This window comes from Vigna umbellata, chromosome 3, assembly GCF_029865625.1.
Source record: "Vigna umbellata cultivar VRB3 chromosome 3, Vumbellata_1.0, whole genome shotgun sequence".
Classification (NCBI taxonomy): domain Eukaryota; kingdom Viridiplantae; phylum Streptophyta; class Magnoliopsida; order Fabales; family Fabaceae; genus Vigna; species Vigna umbellata.
In genome coordinates, this window is record NC_142167.1 from 32848153 (window position 1) to 32862171 (window position 14019).

General features: G+C 32.5%; 1 long non-coding RNA gene across 2 annotated transcripts; it reads right to left on the reverse strand.

The window, feature by feature from the left end:
- Positions 1 to 5867: 5867 nt before the first annotated feature.
- On the reverse strand, positions 5868 to 7523 carry LOC124827518 (uncharacterized). 2 transcript variants are annotated; one of them, XR_007027949.2, is made up of 4 exons: positions 7032 to 7523; positions 6784 to 6898; positions 6478 to 6531; positions 5869 to 6322 (listed from the first exon to the last, which is right to left on the reverse strand). It is a non-coding gene; the product is annotated as an uncharacterized LOC124827518 (long non-coding RNA). The 2 variants fall into 2 exon arrangements; XR_015785219.1 differs by having other exon boundaries at positions 5868 to 6531.
- Between the last annotated feature and the right edge of the window lie 6496 nt (positions 7524 to 14019).

Consider the following 14019-nt stretch of genomic DNA (forward strand, 5'->3'; position numbering starts at 1 on the left):
GATGAAGTTTCTGAAATGGTTGCGTGCCAACTCCAACAGCTTTGTCAGGATTATGGCAATCGTCCTCCGCCATCTCCTGTAGCGGAACATGTTGTGCCCTTATAGGTAAACTTAATAATCATTTTTTTTATTAATTTACCTTTTGTATAACCTAACATTTAATTTGACAGGTAGAAGCGGCAAAGGAAGTTGCTCAGTTGTCGGTGTCCCAAGGGACGACATGGACGACACTTGTCCATGTCAGTTATATATTCTCTCTGATACCGGGACCATGCTAGTGGCTCATGGCACAGTCTATGAGATAGCCATTGTAGTGCATGGTGTACACCTGGCAGAAGATCAGGTCAAGGTCACGGTGGATGAAGTTGTCGTATGAGATGTCGTTCTTCCTGTGCCTACAGATGAGTTTTCCACTATGCAAGAGGCATTTAAGTCCTTCGTCGCCTAGCCTAGACATTTGGTTGGTGATTTATTTGATCCCCCGGTAAACACTCCTACTATATACTTCTCAATTTTAATATTTACTTTTTATTGACGTCATAACATAACCATTTTTTCATGTAACAACAGACAGGTCAAGAGAAAAGTCCTACACCGAAGAAGACTCATTTATCTGAGGACGACCCTCTTGGTGCATTAGACGAGCTTGCTAACATCATTTCAGATGCGCCAATGAATGTACACGGGGATTCTACTACATTTGGAAGAGAAGCTCAGATCCCATTGTACTTGCATCAACAAGATGTTAGGGAGCTTGCGTCGGGGAAAGAAGAAATTAATATTACACTCATTCAGTTGTGGATGATGTAAGTTTATGATAACTTTTTTATATAATTCTTTTTTATCAAGTTACTTATATCAGATTATTTCTTCATTTTAGGTATATGTTTGATGTCAGTAACAAGAAGGGGTTCAATGATGTATATGGGTTCATTGACCCCTCTATGACTCATGAAAGAAATAAATTTGATGATATCCAAACATACATCACCAGCTGCTTTGTAATGGGGAAGAAGATATATTTTCTCCCTTATATACTTAGGTAAGTGAAGTTTGCTAACTTTAAAGTTTCATTTATTAATTTTGGTATATGAGAATTAAGTTATTATCAATTTCAGGCGTCATTGGCAGCTACTTGCGATCTCCATACCGGAGAACACTACTGTCTGGTTTTGTTCATTACACAAGTCTCCTCCCAGCCATCTTAGACATGTAGTAGATTTGTAAGAACCTCAATGTTTCAACTGTCTTTGTTATATAAATGTATGCTAAAGAAATTTTTTTTAATAGTTCCCTTGCAACACATATGATGTTATCTGGGAGATCTACTACTACAACTAAAAAGCTTGCATGAGTTTCCCTTAAGGTTTGGTATTTTAGTCCATACTTTGTTACATTATGTTCCATTCCAATGATGTTACTTAACATTTTATAATTATGATGATATATTATAGTGTAATAAACAAACGGGGTCATATGAATATGGTTACTACGTCATGTTTTGGATGATGGCCACTATTCGTGCACATTACACCAGTGGATGGCAAACGGTAATATTTAGGTTTGAATTTTATTTTCTATATAGTTTAGATTTCATATACACTAATTAAAATTATTGTGTTTTATGTAGAGATTTAATATGACTGCTCCAATTTCATAGAAGTCACTTAAACTCGTGAGGAAAGCACTGGCTAAATATGTAATTCAATTATATAATAGTGTGTAGTAGATTTTAGGATATAGTAAGTTCTAAGTTTATGCTTCTAAGTTTTTTTATGTTTTTGTACATTATTATTAGTTTAACTTTGTACATTGGATTGATTTATGCTTCAAAGTTGATTTATGATTACATTGGATTGATTTATGCTTCTAAGAAACTGATTTATGATTACATTGAATGTATTTAACTTTTAATATAATTTTTATTCAAAATATATGCTTCTGGATTTTTCTGTAATATGTTCTGGCTGTGAAATTATATGCAGGTCTGTTTCTATAATTCGGAATGTTGCAGAAACAGACCTGTTCTTTAAAAAAAAACAGGGGAATATGCCTCGGTTGTGACCATAATCGAAGTAGAAAACCCCATATAGCATCGGTTCATGCCACAACCAAGGCGTAAAGGCTGACAGATTAAGCAAAAAAAAAATTAAAAAAAGACCCTACTGCCTCGATTATGGTTCCAACTGAGGCAATAGAGGCGACCATACAGCCTTGGTTCATAATGAACCGCGACATAAATGCCTGCGAAAAAAAAATAAAAAAATCAAATAAGATACTACTTCGGTTAGTTACGAACCGAAGCAAAATCGTACCTTTTTATGCCTCAGTTCAGAACCGAGGCAAAAAGGCTACCCATTTTTACCTCGCCTGAATATGCCTCGGTTCAGGAAAAGCTGCCTATTGGCAAAAATAACCGTTGTCGTTTCCCCTAACTGCACTAGTGATATCTCGTGCTGGTTATCATGGTGGTAAAGTATGAATATGGATAACGAAATACACGGCGTTCATCCTGAAATTCTAATGATTACCAAGTCTCAAGTAGATATGGGTAAGTCATGTCGTGAGAATAGCAGGAGGTCCTAGCCTATAGGGTATCGTAGGTGAGTTATAACAGACTAACCCGAGGTGGCAGCTGAGGGTATCCCGTTACTACATCACCCGGGTGCACGAACGACCTCAAGCTACATATTCATACAATCCGGATGGTCAAGTAAAGTGTTCGGTCATTCTTTTTGTAATGTATGGTCGTTCATTGTATGCTTTAAAGTGTTCGGTTGACATGTGCTTATGTATTTGCTTAATTTGCATGATAACTGTAATAAATTAAATTACTCTAGCTTACCCTTCTTTTCTATCTTGTTCATGTTTCCGTTTGGTACTCTTTAATTGCAATTATCACCTTGTGGGTGTGAACAGAGGGAGGCGATTGTTCGCTGGAGGAAGCACGGGATGGTGAAGACCCAGTGGTGTAGTCTATGACCGTTCGGTCATATAAATATAATATGTATAGACTATTCGGTCATGTATATAGTTTTGAAGTTATGGTAAATTTTTGTAAAATTTAAATTTATAGTTATTTTGTGGATAACTGTAAGTTAGCTTTATTTTTAGAAACTATTTTATTACGGTGTAAGACTCGGATGTTACATACTTAGCCTTATATAAACATATTTTTAAATATACTATATTTCATTTAGTTTAATTATGGTTTTAAGTACTGTAACCCATTTACGATGAATGGGAAGAGTAGAAGAAGGTTACGTGGTTTACTGCCAACTACTCTTTTATTTCATAGCATCTTTTCATATATTGGGCGAGAGCCAAATATTAAATTTAAAACTTCAATTTTATAAAAAATAATTTTAAATCTCAACATAATAATTAAATTATAAAAAAAATTGAAATATAAACAAAAATTATAGATATATAATGCACGCTTTATAAAACTTTTACTTTAAAATAATTTTTATAAAAAAATATGTTGCTTTAAAATCAATGTTATTAAAAAAAATTATAGTAAAATGAGATAACTTATAAGACTCGTATATATATATATATATATATATATATATATATATATATATATATATATATATATATATATATATATAATTTTATTTTATTTCTTTTTCCATCATGTATGTTTGAAAAAAACGTGAATATGCCATAATCCTATTCAAGTGAAAATTCTTTAATTTCCATCATGTATGTTTATTAACCTACCTACTTAAAATTCTACATAAACCAACCAATAAACTTACCTAAATACAGTTAACTCACAAATAGGATACTTGTACCCTTTTACATAATATATAAATTTTTCAGATTTTCTTTGCATTACAAATGTTTGAAAAGGAATGCATGGGAGAAATTAGATTAAATTTATCCTAGCTGTGGTACATTATGCTTGTTTAAATTCAAATAATACACGAACACGTATAATGTTTTAGCTTGTAATGTCTTTGATTGACTTATGTATTCAACCATTGATTACGATGGGCTGGAGTTTTGGTTGTTAAGAAGTTGAATGGAACTATGGAGAGAATATTTTAAGAAGTTGTTAGTAAATAATTTTTTATTAAAATGTTCTTACACTTTTATTTATTTCTTTTTTTTATAAAAGACATCATAATTCCTTCTAGATTGATATCATACTCCTCCATAATCATAAACTTCTTAAGAATATATATATATATATATATATATATATATATATATATATATATATATATATATATATATATATATATATAAACATATATTAACTCAAAATTTGTAACTTGGAGCACAAGTGCAATTGTTTTGTTATATAAAATCTTGTAGTAACAATATTAGAAACTAAATCTCTAACCTGCCATGTACTATAATTTCTAGCATACCTAGTATTTTTCTTACAATATTTCTTCTTAAGTGTCTCCTTTTTCGCTAAATAAGGCATGTAATGTAAGTAAAACTCACATTAATATAAAGAAAGGAAGAAAAAAATTAAAATACAAGAAACCATAAAAATTAGTTGTTAAAATGCAATGATCTAATCATTTAAATATGTCACCAAAACAGCCTAAACTATTTGATATCAAATTTTTGGGTAGAATTGGATTGCTTTATATTTAACGAAAGGATTATCAGAATTAAAAGAGGAATAGACTTGATTTCAATATACAGATTTTTGACATTTTATTTTATAAAAAGGTGAAAACCTTAAAAAATTCTATCTATGTTTTATTCTAAACATGAGAATATTATATATGGAACTTGTCTAACACAAAAGGACAGGGGCAAGACACTTGTTTTCTGAGGGGCCTGCACAGAATTAGATTTCTCAAAATGCAGAAGAAATAATTTCATAAAATCACAAACAAAATAGATTTCTTAAAGTGTGTAAATCCAAGATTATTAAGAGGTTCATCAATATAAGTTTTGACCAACACAAACTTCACTACCATAAATTTAATTAACATAAGTCCAGTAACATAATAAGATTTAAAGTTTACTTTTTAACAATTATAACTTACCATCAAAATTTAGTAAAAACTACAAAATTAAAAGAAATCCATTAATATGATATATCAAAATCGAACACGAATAAAAATACACAACACGCGCTTTGGATATCAATGGAATGAATCATGTTATAGCATTCTCTCATAAACTCAGCCTATTTGAGCTAATATTCAAACATAAAAGGAAATAAAGGTAACTAACATTTTAATCTTCATATACTGTGACAACCTTTTTGTCCATGTTTCCTATATAATCTTTTTCATGAGCATATTTTAAAATTTCACATATAAAAAACTAATTGGAAGTGTTGTTAGCTTTATATATTATATACATATTAAACATATCAAGCTGCTGCATGAAAGTAATGAATAATTAATGAACAAAAGCAGCATGAAAATTGAAAATGACAGTAGATAGACCTGCACAACGATAATGGATTATTGCTTCGATTTGATGATGAACCTAAAGATATCTCAGTGTGACCACTTTTGAACTTACACTGCATATTATTGTGTTCCTAAGGGACTGTATAAATACACAAACTAATCACTCACGTGAAGAACTATTTACCTTATGCTTAATGTGGGTGGAATCCAATTCTCTTATCTTTGCCATGATATTGAAGTAATGGTGTTGCTTTTTTCTTGGCTTTTTTTAATTCTCTATAAAGAGAGGTTCGCTTTGTCTTCCATTAATATTAAACATGTAATGTCTATCTTCAAAATTGAACATGTACTACTTATCTTGTATAAAACGCAACTATATGACATGTACATTCATCTATAATATAATAAAATAAAAGTTAAATAATTTTTCCTGTTTTGTTACTATGGTGATATTTTTTTTTTCATTATTTTAATTTCTCAATTTAGTATCATTTTAAAAAATAACAAGTTAATATAGTTTTTTTTGTTGATCAAATTGATAGTAACAACATTATAATAATAACGTATGACATAAATGACATGTTATTAATCAAATAAACAATTATGAACAAATGTGTCATTGTGTCATATATTAGAGTGTCGAGGAGAAGCAAGCGGAAACCTTAAAAAAAGGAGCTCGACGCCTTGTTCCGCTAAAGGAAGTCGTGGCTGAGAAAGTGCACGTCAAACTGAGCCAATGCGGTGGTTCACGGAAGGCCGTCATCGCGATTCTGCTGGAGGGGAGTGACCTTTCGCCTAAGCTTGTTGACCAGATCCATGACAGATTAAATGAGGAGGTCGGTAGCGGCGCAATCGTGCTGGCGGAGCCGGTGACCTACGCCACTGTAAAGACTAGCATGTTGTTTGTGGGGAAGAGACTTATGGATTGCCTACCATGATATGTTACAAAATTAAATCAATCATCATAGGCATTTGAATATTTGAGACACAGACCAAATTATGTTAGGAAGTGTTATGCACATGGCTTCACTATTTTTCTGCATCAAATTATCCACTAACGAGCGGATATCTGCCTCAGGAATACCTTTACTGAGCTTTGTCGATGTCTTCTTTAGCCCTTACAGAGCTTCTATCATTTCTGAAAAAAAAAATAGTAAATAAGCAAACAATCTCATTCCCAAAACTTGATCAAATAAAGAACTCATGGAAAGGTAATGAAACACCAACTACTAACTTAAATTATGGCTACAATACAAAAAGAAAGTCACATTACCAACAGCGAGAATAAAATCTCACATTCTTGCTTTCAAGAAAAATAAATAATTTAATTAATTATAATCAAAATACATTCAACAACCAAAACTAATTACACTAGTAGGGAGCACATTACCAGAGACCGCAATAATGCTATCATGATCCTCTCCGGCACATGCGTCGACTCCGGCACATGCGTCGAACACCAGGCTTTCCTCGAACAGATTGTGTCAACAATTTCAAATCCCTGTCTGCATCACCGATAAAAAAGTCTCAATTAGAATTGAATGACCAAGTCCTAGATCTAGAATGCATGTTATACGATTGAATACTTAATGTAATAAACATGAACCGGAATCAAGATAAGCAAAAATTCTCAATCACCTTCCAACACCAAAGACACGACTCGGAGTAGTCCTCTAATACAGAGGTATATTCATAAGTCACTTTCCGTCCCGCAAACAACACACTACTCTTCACAGTGGCGTAGGTCACGGCTCTGCCAGCACGATTGCGCTGCTACCAACCTCTCCGTTCAATCTGTAGTGGATCTGTCAACAAGTTTCAACAGCGGAAGTCACTCTCCTCCAGCAGAACCGCAACGGCGGCGTTTAGTGAACTACCATACTGGCTCAGTTTGACGTGCACTTTCTCAGTCACGACTTTTTTATAATAACAGAACAAGTCTCTAACTCCTTCTCTAAGGTTTCTCGCTTGCTTCTCCTAAGCACTCTTTAGGTTTTGCAGCGTCGATGAAAGTTTCTTCCGGCCCCGCGGGGTGGTGCTCCTCGGAGTAGTAGTCTTGGCAATCTTGGCATGATTCGAATTTGGATCTCAAAGTGTTACTGCGCTGCCATTTCCCCTCTTCCACTTTTATCAAAACCTGATGTGGGATTGATTATTTAATGAGATTGGTTATTTAATTTCTATCTCATATCTTCTTCAACCTTTTTCTTTATTATTATGTTTATATTTTAATATACTTTTTTATCATTTTTAATTATTTTATCTATGATTACATATTTACAGTTTTACATAATCGAAAAATATAAATTATAAAATAAATAAAGTTTAAATTTAATTAACATTTGTTAAATCATTTATTTAAAATAAAATTATTTATCTAAATAAATAAGATTTTATACAATTCTTTTTAAACACTATAAGTTCTATCAGAGTTTAATTTTCTCTAAAAGATTTAAAATTATAATACATAGAAATTTATTTCGTTTAAAAAATAGTTATAACAAAACTTTTATTATTTTATATCATTTTATATTTATTTTATATTTATCAATTCGTTTATCAGAAGTAGTTTTGTAAAGTTGTTGTCTTTTTATTAGTTTTTTCTTTTAATATATTATCTTTATGAAATTTGATCATATTTTATCATAGTCTAATAATTAAAGAATATTTGTAATCTATTGGATTTGTTTAAATAGAGTACATTTTTTATTATAAAGAAATAACATATTAATAATTAATTTTATTAATGAAAAAATATTTTTCAATAAAACAAAATTCATCAATAAATTTAAATTTTTTATTATTAATAGATATTTATAAATTAGTTTAGGTAAATGAGTGTTAGATATTTTACTTTAAACTTTGATTATTTTATAATAATATTTGTCAATTATATAATTTTTTTAAAATTTATCACTAAATTCATTGATAATTGATTTTTTTTTAATATGTTTGTACATCAATCCGATTTTACATATTTTAATTAAAATCATATTACATAACAATATCTTTTCATTTTAAAAAATAATTTCCTTTAAGTAATCATATTTATGTAATGTTATCTTTTATGTCATTTCACATTTATGAAATAATTTATATCTATACGAAAATTTCAAGTCAATCTATTTGTTCAAAATTTATAATTGAGTTTTTGTTAAATATTTCCCATGAACTAGTGGTTAAGTTGAATTATTAATTGACTTACAATTTTGTTTTATAAGAAACATTCAAATTACATTTTTCTCTTTCTTTTTATTTTTAGAACATTCAAGTTAGCATTCTCTCTTCGTACTTTTGACTTTATGTATATCTAAGACAATTATCCTGAAACATTTTAAGTTATTACATTGTTCGTATCATTAAGTGAGTAATTCATTGTAGTTTCAATGTTTAATGTTTAAGTATTTTTCTCAATTAATCAAATGTTAAATTATTCATACTAAAAAGGCTCAAATTTTTATTATTCAAAACCTTTGTTTTCTAAATAGATTTCCAAATTCAAAATGATTTTTTTATCAAATATATTTTTACCAAGCATTAAACTTATACTTGTAAAATGAATATTTTCTAAGATATTTACCAAGCATAAAACTTATAGTTGTAAAAGTAGAATGTTTTTTTTTCAAAATTTTTGAAGGAAACTTTAATTTCTAACATACCTTGTATTTTTCTTACAAATAAAATTGAGATCTAATTATATTTTTGTATTATTCTGCATTAACAAGTCCGAAACTAAAATAGTTTTTAATAGGCTTAAATGCTTATTTCGTCCTCATGTTAAGAGGTGAATTTATGTTTAATACTCGGTTCTAAAAATGAAGACATTGGGTTCCTATGTTATGAAAAGTGTATGAATAAGGTCTTGTCCGTTAAGTTGATAGCAACGACGTTAAGCTCATGCTGATGTTACCGTACTTTTTCTCTTCTCTCTTCTGCTGTCCAGCTTTTTCTCTCTCTTGTTCAACTTTTTCTTTTATGATTTGTTGAACTTGTTCTTTCATTGTTGACCTTACTCATATTTTTCATAACATAGGGACCCAATGTCTTCATTTTTAAAACCGGATACTAAACAGAAATTCATCTCGTAACATGGGAGACAAAGTAAGCATTTAAGTCTTTTTAATAATAGGATGTCATTTTGATGATATACCATAGAATAAAATTTGAATTGTTATAATTAAAAGTGACAAATATGGTTCCTTTATATGATTAATGTCACGATTAAGCTGACAAGTAAGAAATTTGTGGCTTCTTTTTGTAAAGTCTCCATGAAGTCACATATTTGCAATAAGAATGTCTAATAAAGATAACCAGAGACTGAGAAGCATTTATTCAATTAAATTATATGATTGTGATGAGTTGTCAAAATTACAATATTTCTTCTTAGTGTCCCCTTTTTCTGGTAAATAAGGCATGTAATGTAAGTAAAACTCACATTAATATAAAGAAGGAAAAAAAATTAAAATACACTAGTACAAAAACAGCATATAACATCACGCGTTCAACATCCAACCACTGAATAGCCAACGTTAAAAATGAGTGGTAACATTTTTGTAAATAAATGCAATTATTAAACGTCGCTTAGAATTGTAACTCGACGTAAAAAGATATAAAACGTCGAATGCCCTTTAAATTCGACGTCAAAAGGTTAGTGAATTCAATAAAAGTTTGAGCAGGAGATTGAAAATTCATTCACTTTATCTTAGCACGCGATATCTTCTTCTCTTCTCAAACTTTTCTCGAACGAAGTTTGATGAGCATCACAAGTAATCTTCCTTTCATTTATACAAATGCATATTAATTAACTACTTTATGTATGATTTTTGTTTGTTTTAACCGATTATTTTCGTGCTCTTGTCCTTCATAGGTACATTATGTTTTCTGGTGATAAAACTTTATTCCGATGAACCCACCTTTTGAAGGTTAGTTTTCGTTTTCGTTTTGAAGAACTTATGTGTTGAACTTGTTTGTTGTTTTTTTTTTGTTGAACTTGTTTTTTGTTCTTGTTTGGTTGAAGTTGTTTGTTGTTTTTGTTTGATTGAATTTGTTTGTTCTTGGTAATTATTGTTTGTTGTTGATACTACACTACACGTCCGTAGTTCATGCTTTATAAAATACCAAAAACTGAAATTTGTTGTTTTTTTGTTTTTTTTGTAAAAAGGGATCACAATTAATTAAAAGAAAAAAAATTGATTAACGTCGAATATTGACAAAATTCGACGTTAATTTAATATCATATATTGGGAAAATTCGACATTAATTTAACGTCGAATTTTAAAAAATTCGACGTCAATTTAACGTCTCCTGATACATACCGTTTGCAAATTCGCCATTAAAAATCTAAAATATTCAACGTTGTACGCAATTTTTGTACTACATTAAAAACTAGTTGTTAAAATGCAATGATCTAATCATTTAAATATCTCACCAAAACAGCCTAAATTATTTGATATGAAATTTTTGGGTAGAATTGGATTGCTTTATATTTAACGAAAGGATTGTCAGAATTAAAAAGAGAAATAGACAAGATTTCAAATACAAATTTTTTACATTCTCTTTTATAAAAAGGTGACAATACGAACACCTTAAAAAATTATATCTATGTTTTATTCTAAACATGAGAATATTATATATGGAACTTGTCTAACACAAAAAGATAGGGGCAAGACACTTGTTTTCTGAGGGGCCTGCACACAATAAGATTTCTCAAATTGCAAAAGAAATAATCATTAGAAGGTTTCTGAATAGAATATTATATAATTTCTTTTTCGTTTTTAGTTTCTTTTATATTCCAATCATTTCCAAATTATATCACCAGAGGAACTAAAAACATTATAAAGTCTTTATTTTTATTTTTTTATACATTTGTAATAATATGAACGATTCTTTATAACTATTAAAGTTTTACATTTTATACATTTCAGTTTCTCTATTTTTCTTTAATATTGTGAGCGGCACATGTAAAGAAACATTATTTCAACACTTTCTTTAAAAAAAAAAAACATAAACATGATATATTTATATTTGTGTCTCTCTAACCTGGGATGTAGTAGAATAAAACAATATCCAAAATAACTTAGAGAATTAACTATGATGATGTAGCTACTCTTCATCAACTTGAGTTGTACATTATTCTTTTCAGGAACGGTAGCACTCTTACATGTCTAGTAGCAAACCTTTCAGCCTCAGAAGGTTAAGGCAAATGTGCAAGAGATGCTATCTCATCCTCTCCCCATATATCTTCATAGGGTCCATTTCTGCTTCGAATAATGTCTCTACCATTCATGCACCTCAAGCACGTTCCTGTTTCACAGTATATAAGCTTTTCCATACTCCATGTGTGCAAAATGTTCTTTAGATCACTAATCTCTACAAATGACACTATACAGTAGAAGGAAATGGCCTCGGTTGTTTTTGGTCATAGGCCTCGGTTGAGAAACCGAGGCATATACGGACGAGGTAAAAAGTCTTCCTCTTATGTCTCGGTTGTAAACCGAGTTAGTATCTTGTCTTATACTGTCTCAGTTGAAACCTGAACCGAGGCAGTAAAGTGGTTTTTTTTTTTGCCACACCTTGTGGAGCACGGGGAAGTAGAAGTGGGAAGCAGAAGTGCGTCCAGAGAGTGGTTACACAAGCTTTGAAGACAACAAACAATTCATCTCTGGGAAACTCTTGGCTCAACTTGGCAGCAATATCTCAACCCAATTTCCTGACAGCAATAACTTGGCAAACAATTTCCTGCAATATTTCAACCCAATATCCAATGAGATTGGCAGCAATATCAGCGAACAACCCAGATATTGTTCATCAAAAATAAAAAAAAAAGTGAGTTTTACCGTGTGTTCATCGAACAACCCAGATGCTGCCCCTTCAATCCCCCTTCAATCCCTTCATCACCCAAAAACACCAAAAAACAGCCCAAGCTTTACCGTGTGTTCAATCCCTTCATCACCGAAAATCACCCAAGGCCAACCAAGAGTTGCAGCAAAAAACAAAAGTTCAAGATCAAACAAAAAAACCTAACACCAAAAATACTTCCCCTCTCCAAAGCTTCAAACTTTTATCGATTCAGAGTCCAGCCAAACCCCACCACATGCATCAATCAGAAATAAAGGAGGGGGGCGATGGAGGAGGAGTGGAGGAGGGGTTGGCGGTGGTCGATGAGAAGAACAGGCGACGGTGGTTGATGAGAAGAACAGGCGGCAGTGGTGGACGATGAAGGCAAGGACCAGTGGCGACGACGGCAGTGGTGGACTTGGTAGTGGCGACGGCGGGGAGGCAAGGACCAGTGGCGACGATGAAGAACAGGCGAAACCACGACGCCCAGAGGTTGAGCCAGCGATGGTAGTGGGGCACCTGGCAGGGGGAACTGAGACGATGGGGGCGGTGGTGCAATGGCGTGGCGGCCGAAGCAAAAAGCAGTGGTGAACGGCGAGGGGCAGAGAGGTTTTGCGGGAAGAAGAATAGTGAAAGTGAATAAAGTTTTGAACTTTAACCCTCAAACCCAGCCATCGAGGCAAATATAGGCCTCGGTTACAATAAAACCGCAGCATAAATGTGTTACAACTTCGTTTAATTTCCAACCGGTGCAGTATACTCTTTTAAAAAGCAGGTTTAAAAGAACCGAGGCATAATGTGTCTCCAAAATTACATTTCTGCCACCGCGTTTTTATACGTCTCGGGTTTTCAAAAACCGAGGCATAATACGCGATTTAAAAATCCTATTTTTTACTAGTGTGATATGAAAGGAAACTCTGTGTCCAGAATCAATCTGTGGCATATGTTCACCTTCTCCAAATCTTCCAAGAAATTCAGCACACACAACAATGCCTTCAAGCTCATTAGTAAAATCGCCATGCTCAATATCTTCTACTTCCGGGTGTATTTAATCATGGCCCTAGCATGCTTTTCTTCAAAGTTGCCATCAGAAAATTTCAGCTCGGTGATGTTGTTGCAGTGTTCTCCAATAGCTAGGATCATGTAAGTGCAAAACGAGGTTAAGAACGCGGGTCATATGTTTCGGTTTTCAAGAACCGAAGCATATGTAAAAGTGGTGACATTTTTACAATTTTAACAAACTTATACGCCTCGATTGCTGGGGAACCGAAGCATGAAAACCAAATTTTACCTTGGTTAAAAGTGAAACCGAAACGTAATGTTCTGTCACCTCCCACCTTAAACTGACTATTTAACTGGCAACTTTTTTAAATTGCCTATTGCCTCGGTTCTCTAACGAACCGAGGCAGAAAGGTTCTGTCCGAAAGGGGTAATTTACCTTAATTAGATTTCGTTTGGAAATCCCTTGGCCTTAGGTATCCTTTCTCGCGAGCCTTGGGTATCCAGATTTCATTTCTTTTTTCTCTTCATCATGCAAAATCCAGAAACTTGAAGCTTCTGCACTTTTTCTTCACCGCGGCAGACCCAACATTGGCGACGAGCACGGCGAGGCACGGCAAGGCACGAGTGTGCCGGCGATGTCTACGTGGACAAAGGACATCACGCGGTCGCAGTTGGAGGCCTCAGCGACGAACAAGGAAAGCATCTTCGCGAGGAAGATGGCAGAGAACGATATGCAGCCTGAAGGGCTTCCGCTGTCGTAGGGAGGGAAGTACGTAGGGTTCGGGTC